The following is a 17,038-nucleotide window of genomic DNA, read 5'->3' on the forward strand; positions in this document are numbered from 1 at the left end:
TTATTCAGCAAAGCTGAGGCTGGTACAGAATGGTGCCATGGGTCTCAAAGGCCCACAAGAAGCCAACCAATCTGGACGTCAAAGGTTTTCTTGTGTCCCTCTTCACAATGTAATGAAAGCCTCCTTATATCATTATATGTGGCTGTCATACTATATTAGGACCAGTGGCAAATGCCACCCAACTGGTTGCCTCCAGAGCAAAGCCATACTTTGTGATATTGCAATGATGCACTATGATATTGCAATGATGAGTCCGGTGCAGCTGCTCTGATGCACTGCATCACTCACACAGAGCCTCCCCTGCCTGCTTGAGCAGCTGTGACAGACTGGTAAGTGCCATGCAGGCACTTGGTGCTCAGCTCCCGGCAAGGTATGTAAGTCAGTTTCCATTCTTCCTGGGTTAGTTACATGGGTGATCTCAGCCAATTAGAGAATTGGAGAGTCAATGGGATGACATCACAATGAACAATGAGAAATCATCATGGAAGCATTACAGCTCAGTGGTAGTAGACATGTTTTGCAAGCAGAAAGTTCCAGGTCCAGTCCCTGGCATCTCCAGGCAGGGCTGGGAAGTACTCATCTGAAACTTGGAGCACTGCTACAAGTCAGAAAAGACAATACTGATCTAGATGGACCAATAGTCTGACTCCTATCTTCACAGTCAAATGGCTACACGTTCATATACTGAGAGCAAACGAAGAGAAAAATACTTTCTAATCAATAACCAAAATTCATTCAAAGTGTGGTGATGTGCTTCTTGATGTTGCTAAAACGTTTATGAAGTAGTCCTTTCAGCTCAGCTCTTGGTGGGTTGTTTTTTTAAAAAATAATGTTGCATACTTTATGGCAAATCTCAAAATGTAGTCTAGTCAATATGTTGCCTGACTACATCATGAAGATTAAATGAATCACAGAATTCTTATCCTTACGATCTCTGCTAGTTACTGCTACACTTTCAAACTACAAATGACACTTGCTAATGGCAAATGAGAAGTGCACCTTGACTTGAAAGAACAGGTTTTGATTCAAATGTATGCTGAATAGCTATGGAATGGATGATGGGTTTCCCATATATGGGGCAGTGTGGTATATTTTAAATGCAAGACTCTCTTAATGAAACAATAAAGCTGCAGATCTAAAATGAAAAAGGTCAGGAGGTGCAAAATGTAAGGTTTCTATAGCATCACTAGCTTGGCGGCATTCTGTGGATGAAATATCTTAATAGAGCCATAGCATTGCAGAACTGGATGGAAAACCTGCAGACTATCTAAGTTTAATATCTGCACTGCAGCAGGATGTCCTCGATCCAAATTATTTGTAAATTGAAGCACATTAGGAGATGCTTGTTAATGAGGCTGCTTTCTGTGAGTACGAAGGTACATGTTCTCAGCTTCATAGAATTCTTCTCTTTTAGAAGGACTGATTGCCCATCCTTTGATATCAGATGAAGGAGAGCATGCTCCATGGTGATGTGCAGCATTACAGCCCCAAAATACTGTGCCTCAAGGTTGCTGTCGACTTGGACTCAACACGCACTGCTGAGGCTGCTGCAGGCTCAACACTGTTGAGAATGAGAATGGTTGGTTGTTCCAGCAGTGCTTCCACAGTTTTCTCCATTACAATGAATGGGAAAAACTGCTGAAGCACTGCTAGTGCAGTTGCTCATTCTTAACAGCGTTGGGGTGACATTCCAAGTCCTTAGCAGCCTCAGAGCTGTAACACCACATATTATGGCAGCAAGCAGGTCCATCACCACAGGCATTCACATACCACTGGCAGCAAGGAAGCAAAACTGCTGATGACATATTTATCCTGTACAGAATTCTAAGAAATCATGTCTGGACTGTGGAGCTTCGGAAACATTCATGCTGAAAAACCACTATAACACTACTGCTAAATATAAAGGATGTCTGATCGAGTGCTCCTAATATAAAGCTCCTAAAATTAGGGTACTCTAAGATAGGGCTGTGCATGGTTCAAAATATTGGAGCTGATCTAATTCTGACCCAGTTCAGGAGATGGTTGTATTGTTCTTCCAATGCAAATGGACTGAATTGGTTCAAAACACTGTATCAATGCATTACCCCATAGGAAATAATGGTAAACCACCAAATGGCTTGATTACCATTGATAGTGGTGAACCACCAAATGGATTTCATGTAGAGGTGTCAGGATTTCTGAGAAGAAGGTGCACCCCACCTTTTCGCTTTTCTGATTTGCTTAGGTGCCTGGATACTTGGATGCCTGGAGGCTATGGTAGCCCCTTCTAAATGTATTTATGTGCTGGAGTATTTTTTTAGAAGAAGGCACACCGCTTCTACCCTTCACAGTTCTGCTTTGCATGGATGCTTTGCTTCTTTGAGGACTGTTCTTCCTAAGAGTCACTAGCAAAAGGGCAGGGCTTAGCCTGAGAGAGGTTAATATGTTATTTCTACATCCACCCCCCAAAGCACTGTGATTTGACAGGTACTGAGATGCAGATGAGGCAACTGAAACATACTTTCATCACCTGCAAGCCTGTGAAGACATTCAAGCAATGGCCAACTACAGATGTCAGTCAGATAACTCCTCTCCTTCCCCCCTCAGAGTTTTCCATATATGCAACATCACCAGATTCAAAAAGATATAAGCTTTGGAATGAAACAATACGGGGGGAGTGGGGGAGGGGAGCTACCTGATCTTCCAATACAGTTTGATACATTTCTGAAAATATCATGCAGTTTTGAACTGGATGGAGCTCACTTATAACAAATTTGCATTTGGAATAATACAGTACAAAAGCTATACTATGTGTGCTGTATCAAATCAGAAACAATTATTGTCCTGATTCAATGCACAGCCCTGCTATATAGCAGGCATACATTGCTCACTAAATCAAATAAAGCCCAACAGCCATAAGTTGTGCCCTGTCCAGTTCTTGAGAAGCCCTTTCCCACAGCAGTCCCAGGCAGGCAGGCAGCAGCAGCAGGTTTCTTGATAGCCTCATGGCCACCAGACATGACTGGCGGTATGGTGGGAAACAAATTGAACCTTCATGCTCTTTGGTGATTTGCCATTGCTTTGCCACATGAAGAAAGCCATTGTGGTCCAGAGAAAAAGGCTTTGGAAAACAAGAATTCAACTGGTGAGCCTGTAGGGGACACTGGATAAACCACTCTCTCCCAGCCTTAGGGTAGGACTACAAGTTATGATGAGGTACCTGGACATTCAGATCTGCATTTGCTTCATGAGGCAATTGGGACATTTGAGATCATCAGAGCAGAGGCAGGGGAGTGTTTCTTCCCATGGAGAAATGATGCAAATAGAGTCAGTTTCCTGCCAGGGATTATGGCAGTCCAAAATCCCAGTTCTTGGCAGAAGTTCTGCTAGGGTCCCAGGAGTACTACCTGTCACTATTTTCCTCTTCCACAGTCTCAAAGATAAGCCTATGACTTTTGGGGCAGGGGAAAGTAGGGATGTGCACAAAACCAGAAAACTTGGTTCAGCTCGAATTGAACTAGACTCGAGCCAAACCACGTCCAGTTCAGTTCTATGCATAGTTGAGCTGGGCCTGGCTCAGTTCAAATAGGAACCAGTTTGGGCCTGGCTTAAGAAGGGCAGGGGGCAGTAAAAGCATTAAAAATATGACAAACTTATCATCGCCACGGACTTTGGTAGCCTCAGGGGGTGCTACAGTGGCTGCAGGGTGCTTCTCTGAGGCTCTCCCTCCCCCTGCCAACCCCCTGGCCTCCCACAGGCTGTTTCAGCCCATTTTGTGCTGTTTGGGCCTTCTGTGTGTGCACGATGGCCATTTTGGGGGCTGCCATGGATGTGCGCTGGCCATTTGCATGACCTTAGTAATGCAAACGGTGAGTGTGCATGCATGGCAGCCCCCCAAATGGCCACCATGTGCACACAGAGCACTGAAAAGGCCCTGAAATGGACCAAACCACCCTGTGGGAAACTTGGGGGAGGCCGTGGGGGGAGGGGGAGCCTCCAGAGACCCCGCCCCCACGGCTGCCACAGCACCCCCTGAGGCCTCCAAAGCCCTCCGCAGTGATAAGTCTGTCATATTTTTAAACACTTTTACTGACCCCTGACCCCCTCAAGTCTGTCCCAAACTTGCCCAGCCATTCAGCTCGAGCCTCTGAGCCAGCTCAACCTCAAACCGGCTCACACATCCCTAGGGGATAGGCAAGGCAGTGATGGAGATTCACAACACTGAGACAAGTACATGTCTGCTTGAAACAGCCCTGTGCTCTTTTGATCCTGCTCGCAAGCATTTGAACAAGGGCCATATTTTTTTTTTAGCACTCCAAATTGAATACATGTGGCACTTCTAAAGTTATATGGCCCCATGGCCCCTGATAACTTGGCAAAGAGGTACTTTTTAACGTGGTGATTCTCTTTATTTAGCAGGGGGAGAGTAACAGGCCCTCTACACCCCCAGCACAGTACCTCCAGTGACTGTTGCTGGTGTCTATCTTATGTTTCTTTTTAGATTGTGAGCCCTTTGGGGAAAGGGATCCATCTTATTTATTATTTCTCTGTGTAAACCACCCTGAGCCATTTTTGGAAGGGTCGTATAGAAATCAAAATAAATAAATAAATAATAATAATAATAATAATAATAATAATAATAATAATAATATAAAAAAATAATAATATGGGTGGTGACCAGTGAGACAAGGGCTGTTATGCTGTCTTACATATGGAACACTCACCTTCCTCAAAGAAGTTTACTTGGCCCAACTCTGATATCTTTTCAGCACTAGGCAAAGACTTCTTTATTCACCCAGACATTCCAGCACATTGTGCTGCTGGTTTTAACTGTCATGTTAGTGGCTTACATACTGCACAGTGAGCTGTGCACCCAAGTGGGATGTGGTCTCACTGCTTGCCACTCCATTGCCAGTCCATTGTCATTCCATAGGGAGGCCTGTGTGCAACAACTGCTCCTGACTCCAGTGGTAAGTACTGCGCAAGCAGTGAACCCATGCTGCATCCCTCTTGTAGGGGTATGCAAGCCAGCTTGGTTCAAGCCAGGCTCAATGTCAAGCTGGCTCGTTTGCTGAGTTTGGGATTGAACTGGGCCCAATTCGAACTGAGCTGGCTTGGAGCTATACTGGTAAGGGGGGATCCGGTAAGGATTCCCCTATACCAGTACAGGCAGTAGAGGGAGGCTTTCCTAAGCATAGAGGGGACAGAAGGGGAGTAAATATGTACTTACAAGTATAAGCCATGACTGCAGCAGCCACGGGGGTTGGTGTGGCAGGGGCAGCCGTAGTGCCCCCTACCCCGCTGGCCTCCCTCTGAGTAGCCTGAGCCAGAGATGGCCCGGTTTGGGCCTCTATGCATGTGTGGGGCCATTTGACCTCTGCACATGGGCAGAGGTGATTTGTGTGACCACACAGTGAAGTTTCAAACTGGGCTGCCATCGGCCTGGGCTACTCATGGGGTGGCCAGTGGGAATGGGGGAAAGCCCCCTCCACTCCTGCCACCCCCGCCCAAGTGGCCGCAGCTATGGCTCATTCATGTAAGTACATATTTACTCCCTTCCTGCCCCCTCTATATTTTTGACAGCCCCCCTGACCCTGTACTGGTAAAGGATCATCCTCACAGGATTTCCTTTTACCAGTATAGCTTCAAGCCAGTTGAGCCGGCTCGGTTCAAACTCTAACTGGGTCCAGCTCGACCGGGCCAAAACTGAACTGGCAAATCCGGTTTTGTGCACACCCCTACCCTCTTGGGTGTATGGCTCTCTGTGCAGTATGTAAGCCACCATTTGAATTGATTACATATATTATGTGGCTACAGCTCCCTGCTATGTTTTCCCCTGTTTTATTATCATTTTAATTGGTACACCACCCTTGGAACCTTGTGCTGAAGGACACTTAATATATTTTCTAATTAAATAAGTATATATAAAGCAGGGAGGCTCTTTCAGGTTTTAATGGGAGGGGGCAAGATTTCTATCAAAGTTCAAGGTCCTGCTCTTGGATATATTTTAGATTAACTGCCAAAAAGTAGTGCAATTTAAGAGCACTGTGTATCTTTTTGCAATCAGAAAAAACCTCAGAAAAACAACCAGGGTGAAAGGTGTTCCTTCAGAATAAGCTGATACAATCAGAAGCCCAACAGGGAGGGACAGCTGTCAGAATAGCTGTCCCTGTCCTACCAAAATGGTGCTCTTGGTAGAAAAGAGCACCCCAAAGAGCACTTTTTCTTTTCAATGTTTTGCATGCCCACCACATGCCATGAGGAGGGTGTTCATCGAATCACCCTGTCCCAGCTCATCAGGGAGGAGGAACAAAACTTGCCAAAGGATGGTGGCATGCAGGAGGGCTTTGAAGGGTAGTTCCTTCCATCCCAGACATGGATGCCATAAATGGGTGAACAAAGCAGTTCTGTTTGGCTAGGACAGTTTCCCCATGCCAAACAGCCCATGCCAAATAATCCGTCACAGCTCAGAGGCTGCTGCCCAAACTTTATTCACTTAAGAGAAATGTTTGTCTCTGGGTAATGCTTTAAGTCAGACACCGAGGTTTCTAGGGCATGAGAATTCTCAGTCCTGAGAAGTGAATAAAAGGACTCTGCCATTCTCTGCAGGCAAGGAGAGACTCTAAATTCCCCTCTGTGTAGGCTTTTCTTTGTTTTTAGTCCAGATACTGTCTTAGATCCAAGCCAGACCAAACAAAAGCTGATTATCTCACCTTTAAATAGAAGGATTGCTGTAGAAAGCATTTGAAGCTGTAGAGAATCCATGGGCTGCTCTTGACCAGCTGAGAATACAGCACTGCATGTGAAACAAAAGTGGAGGGAGAGGGAGAAAAATAGCCCATACTGCAGTTGTGCCATTGGTTCAGCCATTTGTTGCTGTGTGGGGGATCATTTATAGTTCTTTGTATAATTAAGAGGCATTATCTGCTAAAGAGATAGCTAGGCAGAATGCTTCTCTTGATTTTTGAGCACTATACAATCCTTTTTTAGGTTTTAGGCCTTAATAATGGCAGAGTTAAAACACACCCTGCAAAACTGAGCAACGTGAAATGCAAAACTGAGCAACGTGATACTTGGCCTGCTCTCATGATGCATGATAGCAACTTGGGACTGTTTATAAGAAGCACACTAAATGAAATGCTGTGAGTATGCCAAATTATGTACCATGTAGGTAGGAAAGGAGTGTGAGGGCGGACAGCATGAGCATGCCATAAAAACAGGCAAATACAGGGCTAGGGGAAATATCCTGGACAGGATGGGGGAGGAGCTTTCTACAATGGGAAATGATGTAGAGTGTTTCCTGGTGGACAATGGAACTGAGGTAAGAACTGCAAAAGCAAAAATGGTGGAGGGAAGTGTAGTATTTTGGAGGAGGTGGGGGAAGTATGTCACAACTGAAAGCATGTTCCAATGCAGGATAATATTCTTCATGTAGTATCACCTGGAAATACTTGGTTTCACTGTAAACCCTGATCATTATGGTAAAAAATTTTTTTTGCAAAGGGCTTAGACAACATTAACATAATTTTAAAAACACCCAAGAGCAAGGAAATGCAAAACTGAGCAATTTCCCCCCTCAGTGAATTGCTTTTTACTGCTTCATGTTTGTACTGTGACAAGTACTAGTGAAGGAATGAAGATTTCTCAAAAGGACACCTGCCTAACAATCATGTGCAATATGGAAATGCAAAAACAAATTATACTTAATTGTGCTAAAATCCATGTGATTAATATTTGCCATAATGTGTGGGAGATGGAGACGCTGGGGGGTGGGGGGAGTGAGCAGAGTTTGAATAGAAACATTATCCTTTTAAGCTGTGGCTTAATTTACGAGTCATGTGTGGACATAAAATGTGTTGTCGAAATAATGAACAGTTTATGGGACTGACTAGAAGATGTGCTGAGAGAATCTGAAATGCAAACTCCCTTCCAGTACTGCCATAACGGAGCTGCTTTGCCATTTGATGTTATAGAATGAGATAACCTATATACATAGAAGTATTACCCAGAAGCTTTTCTTTTTCCAAATGCACAGGCACTCTGTTCTGATACATGCAAGGCTGGCATTAAAAATCAGCTGGTTTTATCTATGCATTTGGAGCCCAAGATTCAGTTCAGAACATGACCACCCCATGACTTATAATGGATGGTTCCTTATTCTAAAATATCAGAAAGATACTGTGAGGGATTTCTTTCTTCTTGTGGCCTGCAAATAATCTGGATTGGGCAAGACAGTGCATGGTAAGGTGAGCAGCAAAGATGTCAAGAAGATCACTGCTAGGTGTGAAAATATCGCACAGCAAGTGTCAGAGAGGTTCAATTTGTAGCTGAGGTGAAGAGTCAGAAATCTGAGTGTATCTGAAGTCCATCTGTCCCTCAGAAAAGCTATTCTGCAGAACCTGATGTGATTATGGTACAGAAGTGAATGAAGAACTCTGGGAAGAGTAGAAGCAGAAGCTGACCTGTGAAGGTAAGCAAGCTTTTCTACAAAAAAAATCAAAACAACTCTGTTTCTTCAAACAATCAGCTGCGGTGGTGCAGTGGGGAAGCAGCTTTCCTAGAGAGCAAGAGGCTGTTTGTATGAGTCCTTGCGGTGTGCTTCCCAGACTGTGCATAGTAAATATATATTGTAGTCACCTATATCAGGCAGCAGCGATATAGGAATTAGGGGTGTGCATGAATCTATTTTTTTCATTTTGATTTGTACCTGAATTGAAACACCCCTGATTTGTTTTGGGTCTGAATTCTGACCCCCCGCCCCCCGCATCATGCCAGATTCTATTTGCACCCAAATTTTCTGAATCTGAGTCTGAATAGATTCAGATTAAAAAAGGGCCCTGAGGCCAAAAGAGTGGGGTGGGTGGTAGTGCCCAATGGGTGGAAGCTACCACCCAAATTTCAAAGAAATTGAGCAAAGGGGTGATTTTTAAAGAATGCTTGAAGGTTTTTTAAAATAACTAAGTAAACAAACAAACAAACAAACTTTATTTGTTAGCGGCCGCATAACAAATTGTTCTCTGGGTGGCTCACAACAGAGGATTAAAACATACAATAAATACACATAACACATTAAATAATAACAGACAAAAAAGCAGACAAAAAAGGTAAAAAGAAAATACAGAATGCAATTCAAAACAGCTTAAAAATTCATTTTAAAATTAGTTTAAAAATCAGAACTAATCTGAAAACTCGAATTTAAAAGGCCTGTGTGAACAAAAAAGGACTTTACCTAAAAGAACAAAGTGATGAAGCCAGGCAAACCTCACTGGGGAGGCTATTCCATGAGGGACTGGGTGCCTGCCTGTCTGCTTCTTCTCCCCACTGCTTAGTATCTGCCCCCCAGGTCAGGCTGCTGGACTAGGGTGATGAGTTGCAGGACTGGGGCCAGGGAGGGTGACTTGGCGTTTCCATCTGCCGGAGCTTGCTGCTCAGGGCTATTTAGGGTGCTGCCAGTGGTGGCGGGCCCACCACCGGTGGGGTCATCACCAAAGGGGCAACACCAAAGGGGGTTGCCCCTTGAGGGGAGCCACTTTGGGGGACAGCAAGGGCGAGAGCCAGGCTTCCTGGCCCAGGTATTTATATGTGGGGGGGCATTTAATCGTGGGGCATCTGTTTTAATTCATCCTGGGTGTGTTTGTTTTAGAATATTTCTGGACTTACCTGGAGATGGGGAGACAGGGGTCGTGTCCACTGACTGTGGGGCAGCCATTCTGGTCCTGGTGGGGAACAGCAGAAGTAACGTTGGCAGGTCAGCGGGCTGTTAGGGGAAGGGGACTTGGAAATCTGTTTCCCCTTCCGGCTGTCCTGCCAGCTCTTTGACCTTGGGGAGCAGTGCCAACCACCCTTAGAACCTCACTTTGCTCCTCTGTAATGCCAGGTCGGTCCAGAACAAATCAGAAACCATCCATGATTTGATTCTGGATGAAGGCACCAACCTGGTATGTATTATAGAGACCTGGTTGTGGGAGGCTGGTGGCCTGGTCTGGTCCTAGTTTCTCCCTTCAGGGTACTCTGTTGAGGAGTGGGAGAGGGACCGTGGGCGGGGATGTGGAGTGGCTGTGGTCCATAAGAACAATATCTCCCTTACCAGGAATCCTGTTGAGGTGTCAGACCACATTGAATGTGTGTACCTAAGTTTGGGGACCAGAGATAGAATGGGACTTCTGTTGGTGTACTGATCACCCGGCTGCTCAACAGAGTCCCTAAATGAGTTGGCGGACTTGGTCTTGGACTTGGTGTTGGAGTCCCCCAGGCTTGTGGTGCCGGGGGACTTCAACGTTCATTTTGGGACCAAATTGTCTGGGGCTGCTCAGGAGTTTATAGCAGCCAGTGGGCCTATCCCAAGGATAGGCCCATAGGCCAACTATGGGCCTCTCTCAAGTGGTCTCGGGACTGATGCACATTGCAGGTCACATGTTTGACTTGGTCTTTCACTCTGATCCGGGTGGTATTCCGTGGGTGAGGACACTTGTGATTTCCCCATTGTCATGGACGGACTACCATCTGGTTAAGGTTGGACTTACAGTCACTTCCCACCTTTGCAGGGATGAGGGAACTATTAGGATGGTCCACCTGAGAAGGTTATTGGATCCAATAGGATTTCAGAAGCCTTGGAGGGATTTAGTGTTGGCTCTGCCAGCAATCCTGTTGATGCCCTGGTGGAAACTGGAACAGCAAACTCACTGTGGCAGTAGATATGCTCGCTCCTAAGCATCCTCTCTGACCTGCTTCAAAGTTGGCCCTTTGGTATACGGAAGAATTAAGGGGGCTGAAGCAGCAAGATAGATGGCTGGAGCGCAAGTGAAGAAAGACTTGACTCGAATCCAACAGATTACAATATAGAGCTCATTTGAAGATCTATGCTCAGGCGATATGTGAGGCAAAGAAGTGATTCTTTTCTGCCCATATTGCATCCACAAGTTCACGTCCGATGGTGCTGTTTAGGGTTGTGAGAGGGCTAGTATGTGCCCCTCCTCCCTGGAATCAGAATCTGGAACCATCGTTTACCCGCTGTGATGTGTTTAATGAATGCTTTGTGGAAACAATATCTGATATTTGGGCCGACTTAGATTCCGTCTCCACAATTACCTCAGAGTCTGATGTGGAGGTGTCCAGCGACTCCTTTTATGTGGTTAAGTTGGATCAGTTCCAGTTTGTGACTCCTGAGGATGTGGACAAGCAGACTGGAATGGTGCAACCTACCACCTGTTCTCTTCACCCTTGCCTGACATGGCTTATACTGTCTGGCAGGGGGGTTGTTGTAGAAGGTCTGGTAGAGATTATAAGTGCATCTCTGAGGGAAGGCAGGATGCCTTTGTCTTAAGGAGGCAATTTTTAGACTGCTTCTGAAGAAGCCTACCTTGGATCCCTCAGACTTGAACAACTACAGGCCTGTTTTCAACCTTCCGTGGCTGGGCAAGGTAATTAAGAGGGTGGCGGCCTCCCAGCTCCAGACAGTCTTGGAGGAAACTGATTATCTAGACCCATTTCAAACTGGATTTCAGGTGGGCTATGGGGTGGAGACTGCCTTGGTCAGCCTGATGGATGATCTCCAATTGGGAATGGACAGAGGAAGTGTGACTCTGTTGGTCCTTTTGGACCTCTCGGTGGCTTTCGATACTATTGACCATAGTATCCTTCTATAGCGTCTGAGGGGGTTGGCAGTGGGAGGCACTGCTTTGCAGTTGTTCCACTCCTACTTCTCGAGCAGGTTTCAGATGGTGTCCCTTGGAGAATGCTTTTCTTCAAAATCTGAACTTTTGTATGGTGTCCCTCAGGGCTCCATATTGTCTCCAATGTTGTTTAACATCTACCTTAAACTGCTGGGAGAGATCATCAGGAGATTTGGTGCAGAGTGCTATCAATATGCTGATGACACCCAAATCTATTTCTCCATGTCAACATCATTGGGAGGGGACATAAGCTCCCTAAATGCCTGCCTGGAGGAGGTAATGGACTGGATGAGGGATGACAATCTGAGACTGAATCCAGATAAGATGGATGTACTCATTGTGTGGGGTTGAAACTCAGGAGAAGAGTTTGATCTGCCTGTTCTGGATGGGGTCACACTTCCCCGGAAGGAACAGGTATGCAGTCTGGGGGTGCTTCTGGATCCGAGCCTCTCCCTGGACTCTCAGGTTGAGGTGGTCGCCAGAAGTGCCTTCTATCAGCTTCGGCTGATATGCCAGCTGCGTCCAACCTCAGAACAGTGGTACATATGCTGGTCACCTCCAGACTGGATTACTGCAACGCGCTGTATGTGGGGCTGCCCTTGTGTGTAGTCCGGAAACTACAGCTGGTTCAGAATGCAGCAGTCAGGTTGGTCTCTGGGTCATCTAGGAGAGACCATATTACTCCTGTATTGAAAAATTGACACTGGCTGCCGATAAGTTTCTGGGCAAAATACAAGGTGCTGTTTATAACCTATAAAGCCCTATATAGCTTGGGCCCTGGGCTTTTAAGAGAACGTCTTCTTTGTTATGAACCCCACCACCCATTGAGATAATCAGGAGAGGTCCGTTTGCAGTTGCCACTGGCTTGTTTGGTATCTACTTGGGGATGGGCTTTCTCTGCTGCTGCCCCAGAGCTTTGGAATGTGCTCCCTGCTGAAATAAGGGCCTCCCCATCTCTGACAGCTTTTAAAAAGTCTTTAAAGACATAACTGTTCACCCAGGCTTATAATTAAATATTGTTTTTAACAGTTTTATCATCATTTTAAAATGTTGTTTAAAAAATTTAAGTTGTAATGTTTTAACTTTTATTGTTTCATTTATTTTGTTTTAACTACTGTTTTTTTAATATATATATTTATTTACGGTACAAGACCAAACATAACATACATACAACAAACAGCAATAATACAATTTTCAGAAGAAGAAAAAGCGGGGAAAGGAATAACGCATAAAACAGATCAATTAAAATTTGTTAAAACATTTCTTATTTTTATAGCAGCTGCACAAAATCTGGTTGTGGCCAAAGTAATTCCCTTGTGCCGACCTGACAGGAAGAGCTCAACACAGAACTCATCCTGATGTCCCCAAAATTTGCACAAATAAGGTTCGAGCCAGAAGGTACGGATGGTTTTGTAAAAAGTACAATGTAAGAGCACATGCACAGTTGTCTCAACCACTTCTGCACCACAGGGACATAGTCAATCCTTATAAGGAATGCCCTTATACCTTCCCTCCTAAACCATAGATGGTAAGACATTAAATCGAGCCTGGGAGAATGCTCTCCTTTGGGTCAGAGCAGACAAGTACGTGAGATACATTGCTGGAAGTGGGTAACTTGAGAAGTAATCATTATAAACGCCAATGGAGACCCTACTCAGGTCCCTTTGTTTCTCCAGGTCCCAAATTCTCTATTTAAATTTTTTTTTAAACTAAATCTGGGCCTGAGCGGCATATGAATTGCTCAGAAAACCCACAATTACCCAGTATGACCTGTACTGTTTTAAGTTTTTTGTTGTCATTTATTTTAACTAATGTTTTAATTTTTTGATTGCTTGTTGTAAACCACACAGAGATGTGAGTTTTGGGTGGTATAGAAGTGTGTTAAATGAATAAATATAATAAATAAATGGGGTGCAACCACTGAAAAGGCCCTCTCCCTGGTAGCCACCAGCCTTGCCTCGTTTGGCAGGGGCACCCAGAGGAGGGCCTTTGAAGAATATCTTAAGGAATGCGTACGACCATATGGGGCAAGGCACGCTTTCACATAACCCAGTCCCAAGCCATTTAGAGCTTTAAAGGTTAAAGTCAGCACCCTGAATTGGTCCTGGAAACAGACTGGGAGCCAGTGAAGCTGACGAAGCACTTGCATAATATGATCAAAACATCCAGTCCCGGTTAATAAACTTGCAGCTCTATTTTGAATCAGCTGCAGTGTCTGGACTGTTTTAATGGCAGTACAGTGCATTGCAGTAATCTAAGCGAGAGGTTACCAGAGCATGAGTAACTGTGGCCAAGCTAGCTCTGTCCAGGAAGGTCGCAACTGGCGTATCGGCTGAAGCTGATAAATGGGGCTCGGAGCCACATAGGCCACTTGAACCACTAGTGACAGTGCTGGATTGATGAGCACCCGCAGACTGTGAACCTGGTCCTTCAGGGGGAGTGCAAACCCATCTAAAACAGAGAACGGGCCTCGAGGTAGGTGTGGAACCACCTTCAAGAAGTGCTTCCCACACCCAACTCAGCCAGGATATCATGGTCAATGGTATCAAAAGCCGCTGAGAGATCCAAGATAATTAAGAAGATTGCACTCCCCCTGTCTCTCTCGCTCTCTACATCGGTCATCCCACAGGTTGACCAAAGCAGCTTCTGTTCCAAAGCCGGACCTGAAGCTCGATTGAAATAGATCTAGACAGTCCATTTCCTCCGAGAGTGTCTGAAGCTGGTCAACCATGACACGCTCAAGCACCTTGCCCAGGATGGGAATATTGGTCACAGGCCTATAGTTGTTTGTATCCTCTGGGTCCAGACTGGGTTTCTTTAGGAGTGGTCAAATAATAGCTTTTTTTCAATGAAACTGGGGCCACTCCCTTTCTAAATGAGCCATTTAGAACCTGTTGGACCCAGCTAAAAATCCCCTCCTTACTAGATTTAATAAGCCATGAAGGGCAAGGGTCGAGCATGCACATGGTCGGCCGAAACCAACTAAACACCTTGTCCACATCCTCAGGGAACAATAATTGAAACTCCTCCAGCACAACTAGGCCAGGTTTTACTTTGGGCACTCTCCCATTGATCCTGCATCAGCCATAGTGTCCAACTCATGGAGAATGTGAGCGATTTTATCCTCAAAGTGCTGTGCAAATGTAATCACAGCTTGCTTCCAAGGGTCTCAGATGTTTGCCATCCTCAGTCTAGCAACCTCCATAGCATGGTGTAGTGGCTAGAGTGCTGGACTAGGACCAGGGAGACCCGAGTTCAAATCCCCATTCAGCCATGAAACTAGCTGGGTGTCTCTGGGCCAGTCACTTCTCTCTCAGCCTAACCTACTTCACAGGGTTGTTGTGAAAGAGAAATTCAAGTATGTAGTACACCGCTCTGGGCTCCTTGGAGGAAGAGCAGGATATACATTAAATGTAAAATAATAGTAATAATAATAATAATAATAATAATATTTTTTTCGGTTAAGCGACGTTTCTTCCAGTAACCTTGCAGTCTCCAGCCCTGGTTGCTCAACTGAAGATCCTGAGTCCTGTTGCCCACTTGCCACCAGATGTTCAGGGATTATAGCACCTGGCGCGGTCCTTGTTGACCCGGGCGACGACCAATCCGGTATAGATTTATTAAAGTTACGTCTCACCATATTGTTGATGGGAGAGGCACTCTTTGTCTGCCAATTACAAAAAGCAGCTTTACTGGGAACAGCCTGTATTCTGCGACGATATCTATAACAGCAACAATATTGACAATAAAATTCAGCCATCCTAGGTCCTTGGGAAGGACTCGAGGTCTGGATAAAACAAACCAGTCAATAACACCTGTCTGACTGTGTAAACAAGAAATAATAATAATATTCAGGACAGGAGAGCCTCTCCCTCTTCCTTTTCTGCTGAGGCCAAATCTCAGCAAGCTCCATCGCGCTCACATCTCCAGACTGTGGACAAGGCATCAGGACATCTCCAGAGCGGCAGCCATTGGCCACAAACTTCAAGGGGATGTACTGAGTGTGAGCATGCCTTTTCAGAATGGTCCCCCTGCTCTTGTCAGGGAAAGGGCATTTAAATCCCTTTAAATGCCATGCCATGCAAGCCCTTCTTCTGACAGCGATTGCACTGCTGCCCTCATAAGAGTTCCACAACAAAACAATCTTGCACAAGCACAATTTATGGTGGGGGGATGCTAAGAGGTACTATTTTTCTGTTACTCCGGAAATGGAAAGGAGCATGATGACTTCCTAGGGGTCTGGCCTACTGTGACCAAGAATGCTCTTGCAATGGCTCACCTTGGCAAAGTCATCCATGGCGACCAAAGCACACTCCTGCCCAGGGCTGTCCCTAGTGGGGTGCGGTGCTGGGGGCGAATCAGCATGTGCGGGGCCTCCTTAACATTTCATATCATTACAGAATCATACTGATTGATGACATACAGTATGAGGTTTGGGGACATGTCCAACCAGCTTGGACATATAATGCATTTCTAAAGAATTAAAAATAAAAAGCACAACACATGCTTCACAGTTCTCAGACCTTCTGGGATGCAAATCAACTTGAGCATAGTGCATTCATAAATAAATACATATTATATATTGTTCCAGAAGTTTTTGTCATTTTTTGTCATTTTCTGCCATGAAACAAACCACTTATAGGACTTTTGGGATGGTTAAAAACAAAACAAAACAAAAAAAACACCCAACAATTTGTCCAGTCCACTTCAATGTAAATTTACATATTTCTCCCACCCTGCCCTCCATCTCTGCTCAGTACCGAAGCCCTATGCCAAGTCATTCCAGGACAGGTGATCTAAAGGCTGGGGCAGAAAGGAGGGTGTTTTACCTTTTTTATGAAGGCAAAGGGCAGATTCTTCCATGGGGAGAATCCCATGGGGGTGGGATGATGATCTAAAGGGGTGGGGGCTTAAGTTACAGACATTTTTGTAATTTTCTGCCACAAGGCAAGCCACTTATAGGACTTTTGGATAGGGTTTTTAATTAAATAAAAAATAAATAAAAGCCACAATCCACTTCAATTTAAAGATACATATTCCTCCCACCCTGCCCTACGTCTCTGCTCAATACCAAAGCCCTATGGCAAGCCAATCCCTAAATATTCAAGGGGAGGAGGGGAATAATCACAAAAAGGAAATCACATCATACCTCCGTTACTAAGGCTGGGCTGGGCAGAGCGCCTGCAGAGAGCTCTGCAGCTGGACACTCTCTGCCTGCCTGCCTGCTTGCTTCTTTCCTTCCTTCCTTAGCATCAGGCTTCAGCGAGGCCTGCATGGAGGCCTCTCTGGAATCCCTGCCCACTCACCAAACAGCTCAGAGGTGGGGAGAGACTGAACTCTAGCAGCTTGCCTGGGAGCCATTCAAGCTGTACACAGACACAAAAGAT

General features: G+C 45.3%; 1 long non-coding RNA gene across 1 annotated transcript in view; it reads left to right on the top strand.

Annotated features, from left to right (window-relative positions):
* Positions 1-215: 215 nt before the first annotated feature.
* Positions 216-17,038, top strand: part of LOC128339546 (uncharacterized) — a 57,451-nt gene continuing 40,628 nt past the window's right edge. The window contains exons 1-3 of the long non-coding RNA XR_008313083.1: positions 216-370; positions 6,970-7,121; positions 8,360-8,449. This is a non-coding gene — a long non-coding RNA (uncharacterized LOC128339546). The remainder of the gene's footprint in view (positions 371-6,969; positions 7,122-8,359; positions 8,450-17,038) is intronic.

Source organism: Hemicordylus capensis, chromosome 1 (assembly GCF_027244095.1).
Source record: "Hemicordylus capensis ecotype Gifberg chromosome 1, rHemCap1.1.pri, whole genome shotgun sequence".
In the NCBI taxonomy this organism is placed as follows: domain Eukaryota; kingdom Metazoa; phylum Chordata; class Lepidosauria; order Squamata; family Cordylidae; genus Hemicordylus; species Hemicordylus capensis.